The sequence below is a fragment of the Lissotriton helveticus genome, chromosome 3_1 (assembly GCF_964261635.1).
Source record: "Lissotriton helveticus chromosome 3_1, aLisHel1.1, whole genome shotgun sequence".
Lineage (NCBI taxonomy): Eukaryota > Metazoa > Chordata > Amphibia > Caudata > Salamandridae > Lissotriton > Lissotriton helveticus.
Genome location: NC_136061.1, coordinates 1,434,258,871 through 1,434,278,003, shown reverse-complemented (window position 1 = coordinate 1,434,278,003; position 19,133 = coordinate 1,434,258,871).

The window sequence follows — 19,133 nt, the reverse complement described above, 5'->3', positions numbered from 1 at the left end:
GATGGATAAAAGGGGAAGAAAGATTTGCATTCATATAGCACTTGTTACCCCTGATGGGTGTTGAAGCGCTTTTCTGGCGAGTAGCACGTCACTCCGGAACCCATAAAGGATTAGTGTTGAAAATTAGTATAGTATAAATATGAAGTAATTTGAGTAGTAGATATGTTATTCAGTTATTTGGGCAGCATATTAGTATAGTTGAATATGGAATATGGAATTTGAGAAGTGAACATGTTAGTCTGTTCATTTTGATTGAAAAAGGATAGTGGAGGGATGAAAGAGTGAAGGTTTTTTTTTTTGAAGTCTTAGCAGTAGGAAGAGGCTTTTGGATGAGTAAAAAGGAGTTTTGGAGGGAAGGAGTCAGAGGGGAGAGTTTAGAAAAAGGGCAGCATTTCTGGCCTTAGTCCAAACCAGTCTCGAACAGGCTCAAACAGGCAACTACCCGTGTCCTCTCCGCCCTTAACAGGCTCAAACAGGCAACTACCCTTGTCCTCTCCGCCCTTAGCCTTAACGCCCGGGCTGAGACGCCCTAAGCCTGGCCTTTTTTGTAGCCCTAGTAATCAGGTGACCCCTTCAGCCAATAGGAACCCTAGCCCTAACACTATCCAATCACAACACTAGCCCTAACATCTAGAACCAATAGGAGACCAGGACCTTCAAGCCAATCTTAGCCCTAGTCCAAGCACCCAATCAGTTCAAACACCCTGATCTCTACGTCCAATGAAGGCCTTAGCCCTACCACTAGTCCCAACCCAAGTCCAAGCAGCCAATGGTACAGGTAGCCCTAGTCCCTACTTCCAATAGAAAGCCTAACCCTACTCTTACTCCCACAACTGGTCCAACAACCAATCACACCAGAAGCCCTAATTAGCTACTTCCAATTAAAGGTCTAACCCTAGCCCTAGTCCCACCCTACTCCCAACATCCAATAACATAGGAAGCCGTAGTCCCTACTTCCAATAGAAATCCTAACCCTAGCCCTAGTCCCAACCCTGCAATGATTGAATCACAGACCGAGAAACTAATCAGAACCCTCAAATACCCAACCAATGAGGACATTAACCCTAACCCAATAGAAACACCAGATACAACCACCAATCAGTGTACACATGTGCCAACCACTAGCACACCATATAAGGTCCCAGCAACCTCAGACAGGGTTTGCTGGCCAGGGAGTTGGCAGCTGCTTGCTCCTGTTCAGAATCTCCTAGGAGACAGACAGGCTCAATCCACAACTTTGGATTTCTGCAGGTAAAGGCTTCACTAACTCGAAATTTAACAATACTGTTTGAATAAAGCTTTACTCCCCCTGCTGGCCAAAAAATGAAGTGCACAGGCCCAGTAAATACAGTTTAAACAGCTCACAGAAGCACCCTCTGATGTAGAATATCCCTGTTGCTGGGGGGGGGGGGGGCGGCAGGGGGGCTGGCCTCACTGGATTGTGAACACAAAATGGTGGCTGGGGGTGCACTGTTTGAGCCCACAGGCCTAAGCACAGAGCAAAGGAGAAATTTGGAGGGAAAACAGATTTGTCACCAAGGAACGAGAGGGACAAACTACAGAGGTTGGACTGCAAATCCCACAATTCAACACACTAAATGAAGGCAATCATGGGGAGGGAAAACCACAAATTTAAATCACAACATAGGTGATAAAATATGCAATTACAGGCAGGATAAAACTACAATTTTTAACTGTAACAACCGCAGGCATAGACAGTAAACACAGAAAGTGAAAATCGTTTTTTAAACAACTTTTTGCCTTGGGAAGAGACAGCACTAGTCTGTCTCCTTACCACTTCCTGGACTCTGCTCCCTGCAATCTGGGGCACATGTAGGCTGCAACTCACAAGATGGAGGAGAATGATTTGGGGTGCACCCAGCAAGGCCTTAAGGGGCCTGGGCAGGTGTGAGAGGAGGGCTCAGACTTGCCTGGTAGCTGAATAGCCAATGGTCTGCTGGCCATGGTGGGGTCTGGGCAGCTGCTTGCTCCTGTTCAGAATCTCCTAGGAGACAGACAGGCTCAATCCACAACTTTGGACTTCTGCAGGTAAAGGCTTCACTAACTCGAAATCAAACAATACTGTTTGAATAAAACTTTACTCCCCCTGCTGGCCAAAAAACGAAGTGCACAGGCCCCAGTAAATACAGTTTAAACAGCTGCTTGTCCTCCATTGTCCGTCATTCTCCTATGTGTCTGTGCTTTTCCCCCTTGAATGAATTTGTTGATCCCCCTCTTGCAACAACTGGATGTTTCACTGGTGATGTTGGCGGTCACTTGCTAAGCCCAAGTTGAAGATCTGTGTGTGATTCGCTGAATGGTGCTGCTCCCTAGGGCCTGCTGTGTTGGGCCTACTGTGTCTGGTGTTTGTGGGGTGCAATTGCTGGCTATGGGAGCATCTATACTTGTGCTCTGCTGTGCGGGAGGGGCCGCTGTACTTACACAGTCCTCCGCATGGTGCCAGCGAGTGAGGCAGATATCGGCAGCCTCGCCGTGCAGCAATTTCTGCACTGAGGGCCAGCTGGGAGGTGTAGGTGATGTAGCAGGGCAGGAGCGGCAGCCGGAGCACTGTCCAAGAAGCGTGTAGGCCGGTGAGACATGCGCGCAGCGATCTCTGCGCCGTTGTTGATGCCGTGCTAGTTATTGTCAGGGTGCGTGGTAATGTCGGGTGGCAACCACCCTCATCACCAGTGTTGCGCCGTCAGGGAAAAGGATATGCTGGCTTAGTGCTGGAGCGCCAAGAAACACAGAACACACATATTGATGATTAGAGGCTGGAAGACCCCGAGTGGACGTTTATTTATTCCCTCTGGCAACGCCTGGCCAGAGGGTGATACATTGTGTGCTATTGCTTCCAGGCCAGATCCCCGAGGTCTGCTCTCGCAAGATCTAGATCATTACAGCGGCCAGTGCTTGAAATGGCTAATATCAAATGCATGTATTTATTGTTGGGGAGTACACACTTTCTGCACAAAAGTCCTCCTCTGAAAGTCGAAAGACATTGGGATGATGATTGCATGTCCTGTTATCCTACCCCCCGAATCTCTTTAACACACTATTTACCTCAGTCAGATTTGACTAGTTTATATAAAATATATGTCTGTTCTCTGTCTGATTTCCCTTATCTCTACGTATGCAAGGTATTTTAATGCTACCTCTGATCACTTACCTACAAAGTCCGATTTCATGATCCGTTCGCCCCACAAAAAAATTTACAAAAAAACTCTCACAATGCCATGAGTAGAAATATATGTATTATTTTTTTTCTACTCGAGCTCGGCGGTGATGGGTAGGTCTCCCCACGCGGACACTGGTGATTTGAGCGACAATTCATGGGCTCATCCCTGATGTTCTGCCCCGCCGATCCCTCATGTGGCAAGTAGTCCTTGACCAATAGGCATAGGAGAATCCACAGAGGTAACAAACACCACATACATGACACTAGCATGTTGTTGTTGTTCTTTCCTACTCCTCACTTTTGTAAAGGTCCTGATGAATCGCGGGTGATTTGACCCTTTGCGAGAAACATGTCGACCACCTTCACTTCTAGTCTCCTCTAGGATCACTTGAGTTAACCTGCTGACACCTAGCGAGCTAACCCCACACTTTAGTTGCTGCCAGGGGACCCCCAGAATAAAGCGTATTCCGGTACCCCTTGCTACATTTTAAATCTCCCAATCACAATAACACACCATCCTGCCCACACACCCCCACCTCATCATAAGGCTGTTGGATAAAAAGATCTCCGCCAAAGAGCCCCTCTTTGAGGTGAGCCCGTCGGGGGTTGCACCGCCTCCCCGACGAGGAGCAAACGCCGATGATGAAGCATGACACCCTTCTGGGTGTGTGAGGCAAATACATCCAACATAATGGATGCCCTGGGGTGTCACACGAACGCCTTTGGTCACGCCAGATAAAAACTTCCCTATCTCTCCATAGGAACAGTTCAGCAACCCCTCTTTTGCTTGCTTAGAAATATATGTAAACATATTTACAAAGAGTTGCAGCTTCCAGCAAAATATTCTTCATGCACACTGTCAGTTATTTTTATAAACAAAAGAAACAAATGATGGACAGAATGCTCAACAATGCAAAATTCACCCCCAGTCACAAAGATCTGAGTTTAATCCATCATTTTTTTGCTGTTTTGAACTAGCCATATGCAAATCAGTCTTGGCCCTGTTCCTCATGAGAAGAGTCCAGCCTGAACTGCCAAGCCAGGTCCTCCCTGGACTGGAAACATGCATCCTGGGACCGGTTTCGGGACATCACTTCTAATCAGCCAGGCTAGCTTTCATCTAGTGGCGCAGTAAGCACGGTATCAACTTCTGGACATACCCTTCCCACTTAGGATGACAAAACCAAAAGAAACAAATGATGGACGGAATGCTGAGCAATGCAAACATTCATCCCAGTCACAAAGATCTGGTTTTCATCTATTGTTTTTTTGCTCACCATGCCTCCCCACTTTGAACCGAGCCATATGCAAAACATTCTTGACCCTGTTACACATGAGAACAGTCTAGCCCGAACTGCCAAGTTTTTTTAAATAAACATATTACTATTTAATATTCTGCTTTTACCATTGTTAATTGGTATGCTGTAAGTTTGGGCATAGATTCTGTGCTGGAGGAACAACATGCATGCTTGCACTTTGTGCTTGGTTTCTCTGCACAAAGTGTATATTTGTTTCTACAGCAAAAATCTTTAAAATGTCGGTAACATTTCAAGTTAGAGGAACAAACCTAATCAGGACTGTTTAATGGAAGCGTTCATTCAGGATTAACATGTTGTGCCATGGAGCAAATATTCCACATTGTGTAGTACTGGAAATTCTGGACCCGTGTTATAAACATCATCGTACCATGACGATTTTATATCAGAAGACCGAGAATGGCTAGTACACTATGCACAAGCATTTTCGTCATATTCGAGTGACGATTTCACCATGAAATCGCAGTTTTCGTCCTGAACCCTCGGGTTCCATTTTGTGTACGGCAGCCATTTTGTGAGTTGCCCTCACATAGGTCAATGATTAAGGCCAAACACGGTCCTGAAGGACACGTACACCTTTCCTGACTTCTCTGCGACCCGGGCAAGCTGACTCCACTGCCCAGGCCAAACCTGTTCGGTCAGTTCCTCTCCCAGTGGCCGAACGAGATAGTATCAAGGCACAACGTGCCATAAACCTTTCATCTCACACAAACCATGCCTAATCTTGCACACACCTGGCCCTGTTTCCTACTTTATGACTTGCTTTACAAGGAGGAGGTGCCCGTTTTTATTAGGGGTCCGTCGATATCTGATGAAAATACTGGGCCTTGCCGGGTAATTGATTGTGGGCTGAACAAACTGAAATGTGGGATTGTCATCATGACTCTGCTTTTTCTTTGTAGTGAAAATATGTGAATGGTCAACTGTAATGTAAAGAATGTTTGCCTGAAGCATAATATTTTGTATAAAAGGAGAAGGCTGGCTTTGTAAGATTGAGCAGTCTCCTGAGAATATACACCGTGTTGTACTTCTAGGATACCTGTTACTTGGTTGCAGCCAATAAATTCGATCTTTGACTTCACCTAGAAGACTCTGTGTTTCTGTAGTCTGAAACAGGAATGACCCGAAGTCTTAGGGTGTTGTCCCTGGCACCGCTGGGTTACCGGTTCAGTACCAGTTCTGAAAAACCCAGTACTTCAGTTGGCGCCCAACGTGGGACGATTTCAGCGGTACCGGTCCAAGCCAGAGGTTCGTGAGGAGCTTCGTGTGAAAATTCTGCAGGAAGGCCGCCACTTCATCGACCCCTGCATGTCGACGTGGTCTGAAAGTCTTTGCTGCGAGTTTCCCCGCTTCCTGACGGCTACGAAGGACTGCTGCCCTGACTATCGCCCTGTTTTGGACCCTTGATGATTGGTAGAGCGAAACGATAGACGAGTCTTCTGGTGCAGTCATCGATACCTCAGTTAAGTATAAGTGGAGTGTCTCCCAGTCCTTACTTGGTTCTTAGTTTTGGGTATCCCCTTGGGGATGAGCGAAGATGCCTGGTCTTAGCAGACTTGGAAACTTGTTTTGTCTTGGTTGTAATAGGGATTCCCGATTGGAGGGCTCGTGTCCGGTTCCTCCGATTGGAACTTCGACCTATTAACTATATGTGAAACATGGAGTAGGCCCCATCGCATATAATGAAGTATGGATCAAATACACCAGAAAGGATGGTGTTTTAAAATGGCCCCAATATGGTAGCTTTGACAGGGAGGTTTTAGATAATCTCGAGGTGAAACTTTTTAAGAAGAAAGCCCGGACGGCGATGTTTGACTCTTTCCGCCTATGGCGAAAGGAAGCCAAACAGAAGGAAATTAAATTAGAGAAGAAAAATGAAAGAGAAAAGGGTATCTCGATAATGCAAGCTGCCATGCAGTTTAAAGATAACGAAGAAGAACAGATGAATGAACAGTTGCACAGGCAACGTAAAATGGCAATCGATAAATGTTATCCAGTTTTGCCGCCTCTTCAGCAAGATGCAGCAAAAGACCTTGAAAAAGATTCCCTAATGTCGCATTTATTGAGTTCGCCACCTCCTTATGCGCAGAGTGCTACGGCACCTCCGCAGCCTTTAGCCGCACAACCTTTGGTTGTATTGCCTCCTGCTCCTCCACAACCACCGGCTGCTCTTCAGTTGGCTCCTACTCTTCCGGTGCAGCCTCCTCAAGGGCCACCGACTTTGACATCTGCTCTTCCTTTACTTCCTACAACTTTGACCACTATATCGACTACCACTCCTGGTATTCCTCCTGACACTGCCTCTGCGTCTGCCTTGCCTCACTCTGCTCTTCCGCCTGTCCTTTCATCGACTTCTCCTTCTGTTTGCCAGAGAATGACTGGCACCGTTGCTAGCCTTCTATATCCTCTTTTTGGGGCAACAAGTATGACCCCTGTTTCAACAAGCAAACAGTTGCGTAGTCAACTGCCCGACTCTAGAGAGCGGGAAACATAGAATTATTTGGCACACAAATGGGTTACTGACCCTACAAAATATGAGCTAGATTCTGTTATGGATGTCTTCCATCAGTGGGAAGAACCGAAACAGAGATACGTTTTCGAGAAAATGTGTGCTTTTCTTTGTGAGGAATTGGAGGAAAATTATTTAGAATGCAATCCACCTGAGCTGTGTCGTGTACGGTACGAGTTTGCAAAAGGAACAATTGTTGGTTCTGTTGTTGAAAAAGCAGTTGCGACATTGTTGTCGTTTAGGAGTGAGGGTGTTTCTCGGTCATTGTTTGAGCATGATTCCTCTGTTAGGATGAAAGCGAGACAGTGCCCAATGAGAGAGGTTCCTCCGGTATGGAAGGAAGCAGTTCAGGCTGATGCCGCTCATAATATCGATGCTGTGCCGGCTCACTTTCAGCGTGTTTTTGTACATGTTCCTTGGAAACGAGCTGAGGTTTTGGCCCTTAAGCAGACTTTACCTGACCCCCGTAAAAATCCTGCAGGATATTACAAGGAATTATCACAGACTGCAGACTCATGTGTTATGAATTTGGCAGATATAGACATGTTGTTTGGAAATGTTGTTCCACAGCCTTTATGGAGTGTGATTCGTCATACTGATCATGCGCAGGAATTAGGTGATACCTGGGTTAACATTGCTGCTGCAAATGACCGACAAGTTGGTGGTGCTAAACCCGAGCCTTTAGTTGCAGAACTCCCTGGCAAGATCGTTACTTATATGAAGACTTTAATGCCTGCTATGCGAGTAAATTGGGACAAATTGTCTGCATGTAAGCAAAAGAAAGAGGAAACCGTGTCCGATTTCTTCACCAGGTTTGAAGAGACATTTATCGACCACAGTGGTCAAGATATGAGTACACAAGGTGGTCAACGGTTGTTCGTTGACAAGTTCGTACATAATCTGCTTCCCGAGTTGTGTAAGAAACTGAAAGATTCAGAGAGTTCTTGGGCCGTTTCCTCTTCAGCACAGATATTGGCTACTTCACATTATTATGAAAATAGAGATAAAGATGAGAAAGATAGAGCAGACAAGAAAACGAAAGAGTTAAAAACAAAGGTTCTTTTACAGCAGGCGTATCAGCCTCGTAGTAACGAGCGTGATTACCAGCAGCCTCAGCAGTTCCAGAGAAACTCACAAAGGTTCGAGTTTTCTCAACCACGTTTTCCTGTAGGCCCTAATCAGTGTGCATATTGTAAAGAAGAGGGCCATTTTAAAAGTAGCTGCCCTGCTTTATTACAGCGTATGAATGGTGTTTCTAGCGCAAGAGGTCGAGGTATTTCACAAGCACCTAGAGGTAGAGGACGTGGAAATTTCCCCCAGAACGCGCGTTCCTTTCCGCCTCAAAATTCAATGAATAGGTTTGATCAGCAGAATAATGCGTCTGGTAGGACAGCTCAGTACTATGCTGATGACTACTATGCAGAAGATGAGCACATGGAAGGTAACGATTGTTAGGACAGCTGTAGACAAAGAGAGGGAGTTGTTTCAGTTCCAGTAGATCAGAGTGGACCTTATGTTGAGGTGATTACATCAGGTGTGTCAGAGCCTTTTCTGTTGGATACTGGTGCTACAAAGAGTTCTATTATGCACTCTAAACTCCCTGGCGCACCTTTGTCTGGCAAAACGAATGTTTCAGTAGGTTTTTCTGGCGCCCCGGTTAGGAACCAAGTTTCTAGTCCTATGTCCCTTTCTGTTGGACCTTGTGAATTAGAAGCACCCCTAATTCTGACAACAGGTTGTGGTGAAAATTTGTTGGGATTGGATCTTTTAAAAAGATTGTATGCAACCTTGTATTGTTCCCCTACAGGAGTGCAACTTACACTAGGTAAGAAAGTAGTCTCCCCAATGTATTTGTCGAAGGATAAACTTCCGACAGAGTTGTCGTCTCTCCCTAATATTCTTTGGGCTACTGGTCCTAATGATGTGGGTCTTCTGGAAATACCGCCATATGTTGTGACATTGAAAGCCAATGTTAAAATGCCACGTATTCCCCAATACAAAATATCTAGTGAAGGTGAAAAAGCGTTGCTAGCGATCATTTACGATTTGATTGAAAAGGATGTAATTGAAGAGACAAGAGGCAACGTTTGCAATAGTCCTGTTCTGCCTGTTTTGAAGCGTACCGATCCTTCTCAGCCACCTGTTTACAGATTCGTGATTGATCTTAGAGAGGTCAATAAAATAGTTGTGCCACAATTTCCAGTTGTTCCTGATATCACTGCCCTATTGACTATGATTCCAGCTTCTGCGACTTGGTTCTCGGTGATTGACTTGAAGAATGCTTTCTTCAGCATCCCGATTGCTGAGGAGAGTAGGGATATTTTCGGCTTCAGTTTAGGAGGTTGAAGCTTCCGCTTCAAACGTGCTCCCCAGGGCTACTGTGAAAGTCCATCAATATATAGTCAAGCTTTAAAAAGACAGCTTGATACGATTGTTTTACCTGATGGCGCTACACTTATTCAGTACGTTGATGATTTGCTTGTTGCTGCAGATACTGAGGAGATCTGTAAAGAAGCCACGTTGTCATTGTTGCGTCATTTGTCTGATTTACATCACGAAGTGTCGCTTTCCAAATTGCAATATTGTCGACAAGAAGTGACCTACTTAGGTCATCTCTTATCGAAGGAGGGAAGGAAACTGACCCCAGAGAAAATTCAGGCAATAGCGAAATTGAGTGTGCCAAAGACACAGAGAGAAGTGCGTGCTTTCTTGGGTATTACATCATATTGTAGACAATGGATACCAAATTTTTCGTTGTTGGCCAAACCTTTGGTGGCATTAACTTGTAAAGATACACCGAATCCCCTTCCATGGTCTGAAGAGTGTCAGAAAAGTTTTTCCGAATTGCGCAATGCATTATGTTCGGCTCCTGTGTTGGGTACCCCCGACTACAGTAAGCCCTTTACATTGTATGTCCATGAGAAAGAAGGTTGTGCATTATCTGTGTTGACACAGTTGTTCGGAAACAGGCAGCGTCCATGTGCGTATTTTTCATCGACTTTAGACCCGGTAGCTAAAGCACTGCCAAGCTGCTTGAGAGAGACAGCGGCAGCAGCTGTTTCTATTCGACAGTCTGCTGGTTTAGTCATGAATAATACATTGGTTGTGATGGTTCCACATGCAGTGGACACGTTGTTAAATAGGACCAAGACACAGCACTTAACTAGTGCTCGATTGTCAGGTTATGAGTTAACATTGTTAGCGAGTCATGTGCACATAAAAAGATGCAACACGCTTAACCCAGCTACGTTGTTGCCGATTGAAACAGAGTTAGATACTTCTGAACAGCATGATTGTTTTCTCAGAACAGAAGAAGAAACGAAAGGGAGAATAGATCTTAGTGACACTCCTCTTGCAAAGTGTGATGGTACCTTATGGGTGGATGGTTCATGCTTCAAGCTTCCGAATGGAGATACGACTGCGGCATATGCTGTTACGACTTTGCATACGATTGTTGAAGCTGCACGTATCTCACATAATTCAGCTCAAGCAGCAGAGTTGATTGCACTTACACGAGCGTGTGTGTTGTCGAAAGGAATGAAAGTGACCATATATACCGACAGCCAGTATGCATTTGGTGTGGCTCACAGTTTTGGACGATTGTGGAAGGAACGTGGGTTCCTGACTTCGCATGGAACTAAGATTCAGCATGGTCAATCGGTGAATGAGCTCCTTGAATCACTCACCTTGCCGTTACAAGTTGCGATTGTAAAATGCAGTGCACACAAGAAAGTGACTGATGATGTTGGTCGTGGAAATGCATTTGCTGACGAAGTCGCAAAAGAAACAGCAAGGGATGTGATGAGTCGAATGTATGTTGCAGGCCCTGCAAGATGGATTGGTGACGTTGGAATGTGTGAAGACACGATAGAGAGTGTAACGTCCATTCAAGCTGAAGATACAGAGAAAGAGTTGAGTACATGGAAAGAGAGTAAGGGGAGATTGGATGTGAATGGTTGTTGGGTTGAATTGTCAGAGCATCAGCGATGGTTGTTACCCGATGCGTATGTGCTTGCAGTGGTTACAATGGCTCATGGAATGGCTCACATCAGTGTGAAAGGGATTTGTAAGTTGTTGGCTCCAGTATGGCAAAATGCTGGAATTCCTAAGTGTGCAGAGAATGTGGTCAAAAATTGTATGGTGTGTCTGAAGTACAATCCTGGTAGGGGAACCCCAACTCCAGCTGGTCATTTTGCGCCTCCAACGTATCCGTTCGAGGTTTTGCAGCTAGATTTCATCCACATGGAAAGGTGCAACAATTTGAAATACGTACTCGTTGTTGTTTGTGCCTTTTCAAGATGGGTAGAAGCGTATCCCTTAAAGGACAACGCTGCCTTATCTACAGCTAAAGCCCTTGTGAAAGAGTTCTTCCCTAGGTTTGGAATGCCGAGAATGGTCTGGAGTGACAATGGGAGTGAATTTGTGGGTCGAGTGATGAAGAAAGTATGTGAAGGGCTAGGCATCCAACAGAAAATTCCATGCTGCAAATCACCCCTAATCAGCTGGACTAGTAGAGTGCTACAATGGCACGTTAAAACTGAAATTGGCCAAAATCCAAGCGAGCTCTGGCCTTAAATGGCCTGACGCTCTGCCTTTGGTACTCCTATCAACCAGAATGACTGTGCACTCGCGAGTGGGACTTGTTCGGAAGAAATAGTGTTCGGCCGTCCGGCCAACATATGGGGAGTGCCAAGGCCGACCAAATTCAGTGAAATCGAACACCCTATTTTGCTTGATTATTTATACGAATTGACGGCTAAATTGCGTGTTTTACATCAACAGGTTCACGATTCTCTGCCTCAGGTCTCTGAAGATCCGGGTCACACCATCAATCCTGGTTCGTGGATTCTGGTGAAAAATTTCCAGCGAACAAAGAATGACCAGCCCCGGTGGACCGGCCCTCATCTAGTTCTTCTCTCAACAAGATCAGCCGTTCGAGTGGAAGGGAAGAAGCACTGGATCCACGGCGTACACTGCAAGAGGGTGCCTTTGCCTCTACCGTACAACCGGTGGGTCTAGGAGGGTATTGCTGACTCTGAGACTGAGACTGTGCCTCGTTTTCTGCCTTTCAGCGATGCACGCATAAAAGGAACAATTACTGAAAAAGAAAGTGACATCTCTTGCAAGAAGCTGTGCCGCCGTCAATTCGATTGGACACTACAGAGCCTGAACTCCTGTTTCAAGACCAGACAGTATCTGGGAAACAACGCTATAATCTGAGGCCGAGAACTATGGACAAATAAAAAAAAATTCTTCCTTTTCTTTGCAAAATTTTTGAAAGTGCAGCTCTCTCATCTGAGAAACTTTTTTATTTTTGTTTTTCGAACCACCATCCGGGATCAGCTGTAGGGTCGCGGTTGCCCAAGTCTTCGGGGTGCAGCCGAAGACATTAGGTCGACGGTTCTGGTTGGTCTAAGGGAGTTGCCCTGGACTGACAGAAGCATTCCTTAGCATAGAACACCCTACCATCGCGAGCAGCATTTTAGAGAGGATGGAGTTTTTCGAGATGGAGAGACCTGCCAAAACAATAAACTTTAAAGCCAGAATGTGTAAAATGATGACCACGAAACGTTTTTTGATACTATGCATTTTTGTGTTGTTCAGTGTTATGATGTTTTTAGTAGGATATGTTTTATTCTCTTTTCGAGTGACATTTGCACCCACTACATCGCCCATACCTCCTCCTACTGTTTCCTCGCATTTTTTCCACCCTTTTCCTGAACATGAATCCGCTAGGAGATTAGAGTTTATTAATAACTACCAACTAGTAATGAACACAACTAACTGTTGGGTGTGTGGTCTTATGCCTCACACAACGGATAAAGGTATCCCTTATCTGGTTCTGCCTTTCAGCCATAATGGTTCCGTGTGGGCATACAGAACAATGTTCATTTACGCACATGAGACCTACCCCCTACGTTCTGTGACAGACAATCCTAAGAATAGTTCTCTAGTTAAGGGTATAGTAGACATGGTTAAGGAAGATATTTCCTATGAGACTATCCCGAAAGATGAGACACTAGTATATATAGGATGGAACGTGACCGGATATGGAGTTACTCTGAGTGAGAAACAGCAAGCGGAGAGATCTTCCCCGATTTGGATTGTACACCATCAGGGTCACTTATGTCTGCAAGGTATTGGCAAGAATCCCAGAGCTCAGTTAGGGAAAAGTATCTGTACTGAAACATATGTTTTTGCGTCCCAGACTTCCCCTTCGTTCTTAGCAGCTAAGGGTACCTATTTCCTCTGCAAAAAACACGAGAGGTACTGACAGTCTGGATATAAAGAATCTACTGGAACCTAATTGTGTCCCGTATTCATGCTCAGACCACAAAGTTGATCTCAACAAGTGACACTTTCATGCCAGAGAAAGTGAGAAAAAGAAGATACAGAGTCTGAAAAGCTAGAAATAGTACCCATCAGCCCACTCAAAAGTGGAATCTCGTCATCTGGGTTGTTCAGTGTTGGAGAAAGGTGTCCTATAGGCTCCTCCTCAGGGAGAGTCTGAGGTTGCCTGATAGCGGACCCAAAGATCAAGCATTCAACCAACAGATGACAGTGTGTGAGCGGAAGGGGCAGAAGTTGCAGTGCTCAAAAGAAAAAACAGAAAAGGAAAATAATCCTCGTGATTTAAAAATACCGACTTTGATGACATAAAAAACTTTATTGGGTCTGACCATCAATGTGGTATTGTTAAAAGCAGTATGCTGATAGCATGCAAGGAATTGCTATCCACCATATATGTTAGTTGGCCAACATGTTTCAGCCTTGAGCGGCTTTCGTCAGGACCTATGATTTGCTACTGCAACACTTACTTATTGTGATTTAATACGTGATTTACAACCACTCTCCAGTTATTAAAAGGAAGATGGTGTGTCTTCTCCTGTGTACACAAATGTGGGAAACAAAAGAAAACAGTGTTAGAAATATGCATATCTGTAGCATAAACCTCACAACTCTGTACAAGTAGAATGTATGAAAAGATCATTCTAACTCACCCTAGTTGAAGGGAGAAAAAACCTCACCTCACCTGGCAACTGCTCAGGGTGAAAGGAGGCCACGCACTGGAAAATAAGTGCATGGATCTGAAGTTAATTTCAGAATAAGACTATTACAGTCATAAAAACATTTCATTAGTGATACAAAAGACAAAATGGCAAGCCTAGATTAAGCATGTATGAAGATTAAGAAAGCGTCAAACTAGAAACCTCCATTAGGCCAACTCGCATGATGGTCAGAGTAACCGAGTAGCCATAACGTGAGGAAACCAGGACGTCTTTTCCTCATCTCAAAAATAATTAATTAGTTCTCAGTAAGAGATTTAACACCTACAGCGCTGTTTGTTAAACAGAAAACACCCGCATAATGAGACAGCAAAGCGCCATAGCTCACCTCTCCGTTGTTGCCTCGGAAGGAAACCTGAGCCGAGGGGGAGGTGGTGATGCTGAGTCGTAAGCGGGGTTTTATCTGTAAATAGCGGACCTTAACGGGAACTATCAATATATGAGTTCTCATTGGCTCGCTGTATGTACATAGTATTGGCCAATGGTGGCTGTCCGAGCCTCAGAGCGGGGCTGTGAGAAACGGTAAAATGTAGACCAATAGAGAGCCATTTCGGCGACGCCGAGTCCGTCGAGATAGCGGACCTTGTTGGAAGCTCATGGAAGGAGTATTCTGATAGGTTCACTGTTTATGATGAATATGGGCCAATGGCTGTATCCTTCGTTCCAAACCTCGGGGCAGAACTAAGCGAGGCAGTATTACGTGATTGGTTAGGTGTAGACCAATCAAAAAAGAGCCGATTTAACGTAGCTGAGTCCGTGAAGGTAGCGGACCTTGTAGGAAGCTAATGACGGGAGTGTTGTGATTCGTTCACTTTTCGATCAATGTGGGCCAATGGCTCGCACACAGCCTCAAAAATACAATTAAATAGAAGCTATGCGAGGAAAGTTGACGTTAATGGTTCAATGTGGACCAATCAGAAAGAACCAGTTTAATACATTGGACACGTCCCGTTTGGGCAGTTCCTGAGGGTTCGGAGGAATTGTTCCAACTTAACAGATTTCCATTCAAAAGCCAAAGATCTCTCCACGAAGTTGAGAATGCGGCACTACCCCAACACTCTAGTTCGCAAGTCCTTAAAACGTGCTGCGAACAACCATCGAGAGGCCCTGCTAGAACCTCCAGTTAAAAAACCACCTATTGATAGGTTGGTATGTGTGACTACATACAATACTTCATCATCTAAGATCCAGAAAATCATTAGACAGAAATGGCGAATCTTGAACAGCTCAGGTGAACATATTCCTCTGCCATTGTTCTCATTCAAAAGAGGCACTAATTTGAAAGACGCACTGGTCCACACGAGACCTCGACAAGGAGTGGAAGAACCCACTTCTAGTTTGTGGAACCTCCCTCCAGTGCAAGGACATCATCCCTGCGGTAACTGCTCAGTGTGTGCACAAACAAGCAAGACTCTTGCAGTCGACATTGGCACCACTCGACCTTGGCTACTCAAACGCCATACCAACTGCAACAGTGATAAAGTCATTTACCAAATTACCTGCCCTTGTGGTTTGAGGTACATAGGGATGACGACGAGAAAAATTAAATTGCGCATACAAGAACATAAGAGCACAATTAGACGCAACAAGCTGGCGACCCGGCTCACCTCGCACTTTCTGGATAAAAAACACAATCCTGATGATTTGAAATGGTTAATCTTAGAGCAACCATACATACCCAGTCATGTCACAGACATCCCACTTTTTCTCCTCAGGAAAGAACAAAGATGGGTCTATAAATTACGTAGTGACACGGAAGGTTTGAACGACGACATCCCGTGGATGCAGCTGTGAGTCTAAACTGAGTGCAACATCTAGTATCACTTAGCTGACATTATAGACTATCGTGTATCACTTAGCTGATATTACTAATTATTATATGGCTGTTTACATCTGGCATAATTTTGCTCCAGACTGTTCGGTTATAGTGTTATACCGCTGATACAGGTTCTTTGCCAATGTAGCAGAAAAACTACCCGCCCCTTGTTTTACTCACTAGAATACCTTTTGACCACATAACACATCTGTGTGATCTGTTTTGTCTCATCGCGAGCCACATTCAGGCTTGTATATGCTATCAGTTTTTAGAACAGATTAGACTCGACTACGCATCGGTAGGAAGCAGATATCTGTTCTTTTATTACACATAATCTTTATAGTCTAGTTTGGCCACGCTTGACTTTGTACACACTAAAATCACATTGAAACACTTATACATGTTTATGCTTCAGAAGACTGCTTGGATATGTTTTTTTCTGCATGTCTATCTGTCTGCATCGGGTCTGTTTTGCTCTGCTCTTTTGCAAGCAGACAACCTATCGAAACAAGTTCGCATGATCTGTGGCGAACGAAGGATCAACTGTCCTTTGCCCTGACTGATTTAACTTTGAGGTAGCTGATTAGCACATTTCCTTTATGGGGTTCCCACGAGGTCCTTTTCTCAAACGAACTACGTGTCCAATGTATTAAACTGGTTCTTTCTGATTGGTCCACATTGAACCATTAACGTCAACTTTCCTCGCATAGCTTCAATTTAATTGTATTTTTGAGGCTGTGTGCGAGCCATTGGCCCACATTGATCGAAAAGTGAACGAATCACAACACTCCCGTCATTAGCTTCCTACAAGGTCCGCTACCTTCACGGACTCAGCTACGTTAAATCGGCGCTTTTTTGATTGGTCTACACCTAACCAATCACGTAATACTGCCTCGCTTAGTTCTGCCCTGAGGTTTGGAACGAAGGATACAGCCATTGGCCCATATTAATCATAGACAGTGAACCTATCAGAATACTCCTTCCATGAGCTTCCAACAAGGTCCGCTATCTCGACGGACTCGGCGTCGCCGAAATGGCTCTCTATTGGTCTACATTTTACCGTTTCTCACAGCCCCGCTCTGAGGCTCGGACAGCCACCATTGGCCAATACTATGTACATACAGCGAGCCAATGAGAACTCATATATTGATAGTTCCCGTTAAGGTCCGCTATTTACAGATAAAACCCTGCTTACGACTCAGCATCACCACCTCCCCCTCGGCTCAGGTTTCCTTCCGAGGCAACGACGGAGAGGTGAGCTATGGCGCTTTGCTGTCTCATTATGCGGGTGTTTTCTGTTTAACAAACAGCGCTGTAGGTGTTAAATCTCTTACTGAGAACTAATTAATTATTTTTGAGATGAGGAAAAGACGTCCTGGTTTCCTCACGTTATGGCTACTCGGTTACTCTGACCATCATGCGAGTTGGCCTAATGGAGGTTTCTAGTTTGACGCTTTCTTAATCTTCATACATGCTTAATCTAGGCTTGCCATTTTGTCTTTTGTATCACTAATGAAATGTTTTTATGACTGTAATAGTCTTATTCTGAAATTAACTTCAGATCCATGCACTTATTTTCCAGTGCGTGGCCTCCTTTCACCCTGAGCAGTTGCCAGGTGAGGTGAGGTTTTTTCTCCCTTCAACTAGGGTGAGTTAGAATTATCTTTTCATACATTCTACTTGTACAGAGTTGTGAGGTTTATGCTACAGATATGCATATTTCTAATACTGTTTTCTTTTGTTTCCCACATTTGTGTACACAGGAGAAGACACACCATCTTCCTTTTAATAACTGGAGAGTGGTTGTAAATCACGTATTAAATCACAATAAGTAAGTGTTGCAGTAGCAAATCATAGGTCCTGACGAAAGCCGCTCAAGGCTGAAACATGTTGACCAACTAACATATATGGTGGATAGCAATTCCTTGCATGCTATCAGCATACTGCTTTTAACAATACCACATTGATGGTCAGACCCAATAAAGTTTTTTATGTCATCAAAGTCGGTATTTTTAAATCACGAGGATTATTTTCCTTTTCTGTTTTTTCTTTTGAGCACTGCAACTTCTGCCCCTTCCGCTCACACACTGTCATCTGTTGGTTGAATGCTTGATCTTTGGGTCCGCTATCAGGCAACTTCAGACTCTCCCTGAGGAGGAGCCTATAGGACACCTTTCTCCAACACTGAACAACCCAGATGACGAGATTCCACTTTTGAGTGGGCTGATGGGTACTATTTCTAGCTTTTCAGACTCTGTATCTTCTTTTTCTCACTTTCTCTGGCATGAAAGTGTCACTTGTTGAGATCAACTTTGTGATCTGAGCATGAATACGGGACACAATTAGGTTCCAGTAGATTCTTTATATCCAGACTGTCAGTACCTCTCGTGTTTTTTGCTGTCAAGTTGGGGGACTAGGTACTTTTTCGGTCTATAATACAATCTCCCCTTGGACCCTCCACCACTCCTTTTGTCTGTTTGTTAATCTGTGCAGCTGAGGCTGCGGGTCCTTATTTACAAGTCGATGCACTATACTGAAAGTGCTTTTGACATTTTCATTTAGTGATACTATGGCAGACTTTGGCGGCCTAGGTTTTGATGATGAGATCCTCTCATCTATTCTATCTGAAAATCCTAGTATGTTAGACCAAATTCCAACCCCAGCACCTACAACGGTGGGTGATTGGGAGACAGTTTTAGATCTCAAAAAGAGCCATTCACGCACCATTATACATGGACAGATCATGGCGGAGTATTTGCATGGAAAATGTTCACCCACAGGTCTCATAGTGACCAATGCGCCTAGGCTATTTCTAACAGACAAGGCCTTCATCAAGGATTGGTCCTTGATAGCCTGGCGCTGCACAAGAGACTGGCTTATTTTAATTATCACCACAGCCAAAAGAATTGCAGACGCTATCCTGGTGGAAATACAGGTCCTGGAAGGACAAATCAAAACCACCCTAACAACAAAAAGATTTGAGAAACAGCAAGAGGACTCTAATAAGGCCAACAAGGAGTACAAAGAACCTATTTTCTTTGCCAAGATAGAGAAATTTAAAAAAGATTTGGCTAAATTCTCACATGAGAAAGTGTATCCCTACACTAGTGACAATTACACTCCCACTGACTCTAATAAACAGAAACATACTCAAGGCTCCTCCTATGCCACATCCTCAGACACTGATTCCTCCGGCTCAGACAGCGGAGACATCAGTCAACCGAGAGGTAGAGGGCGGAACAATCGA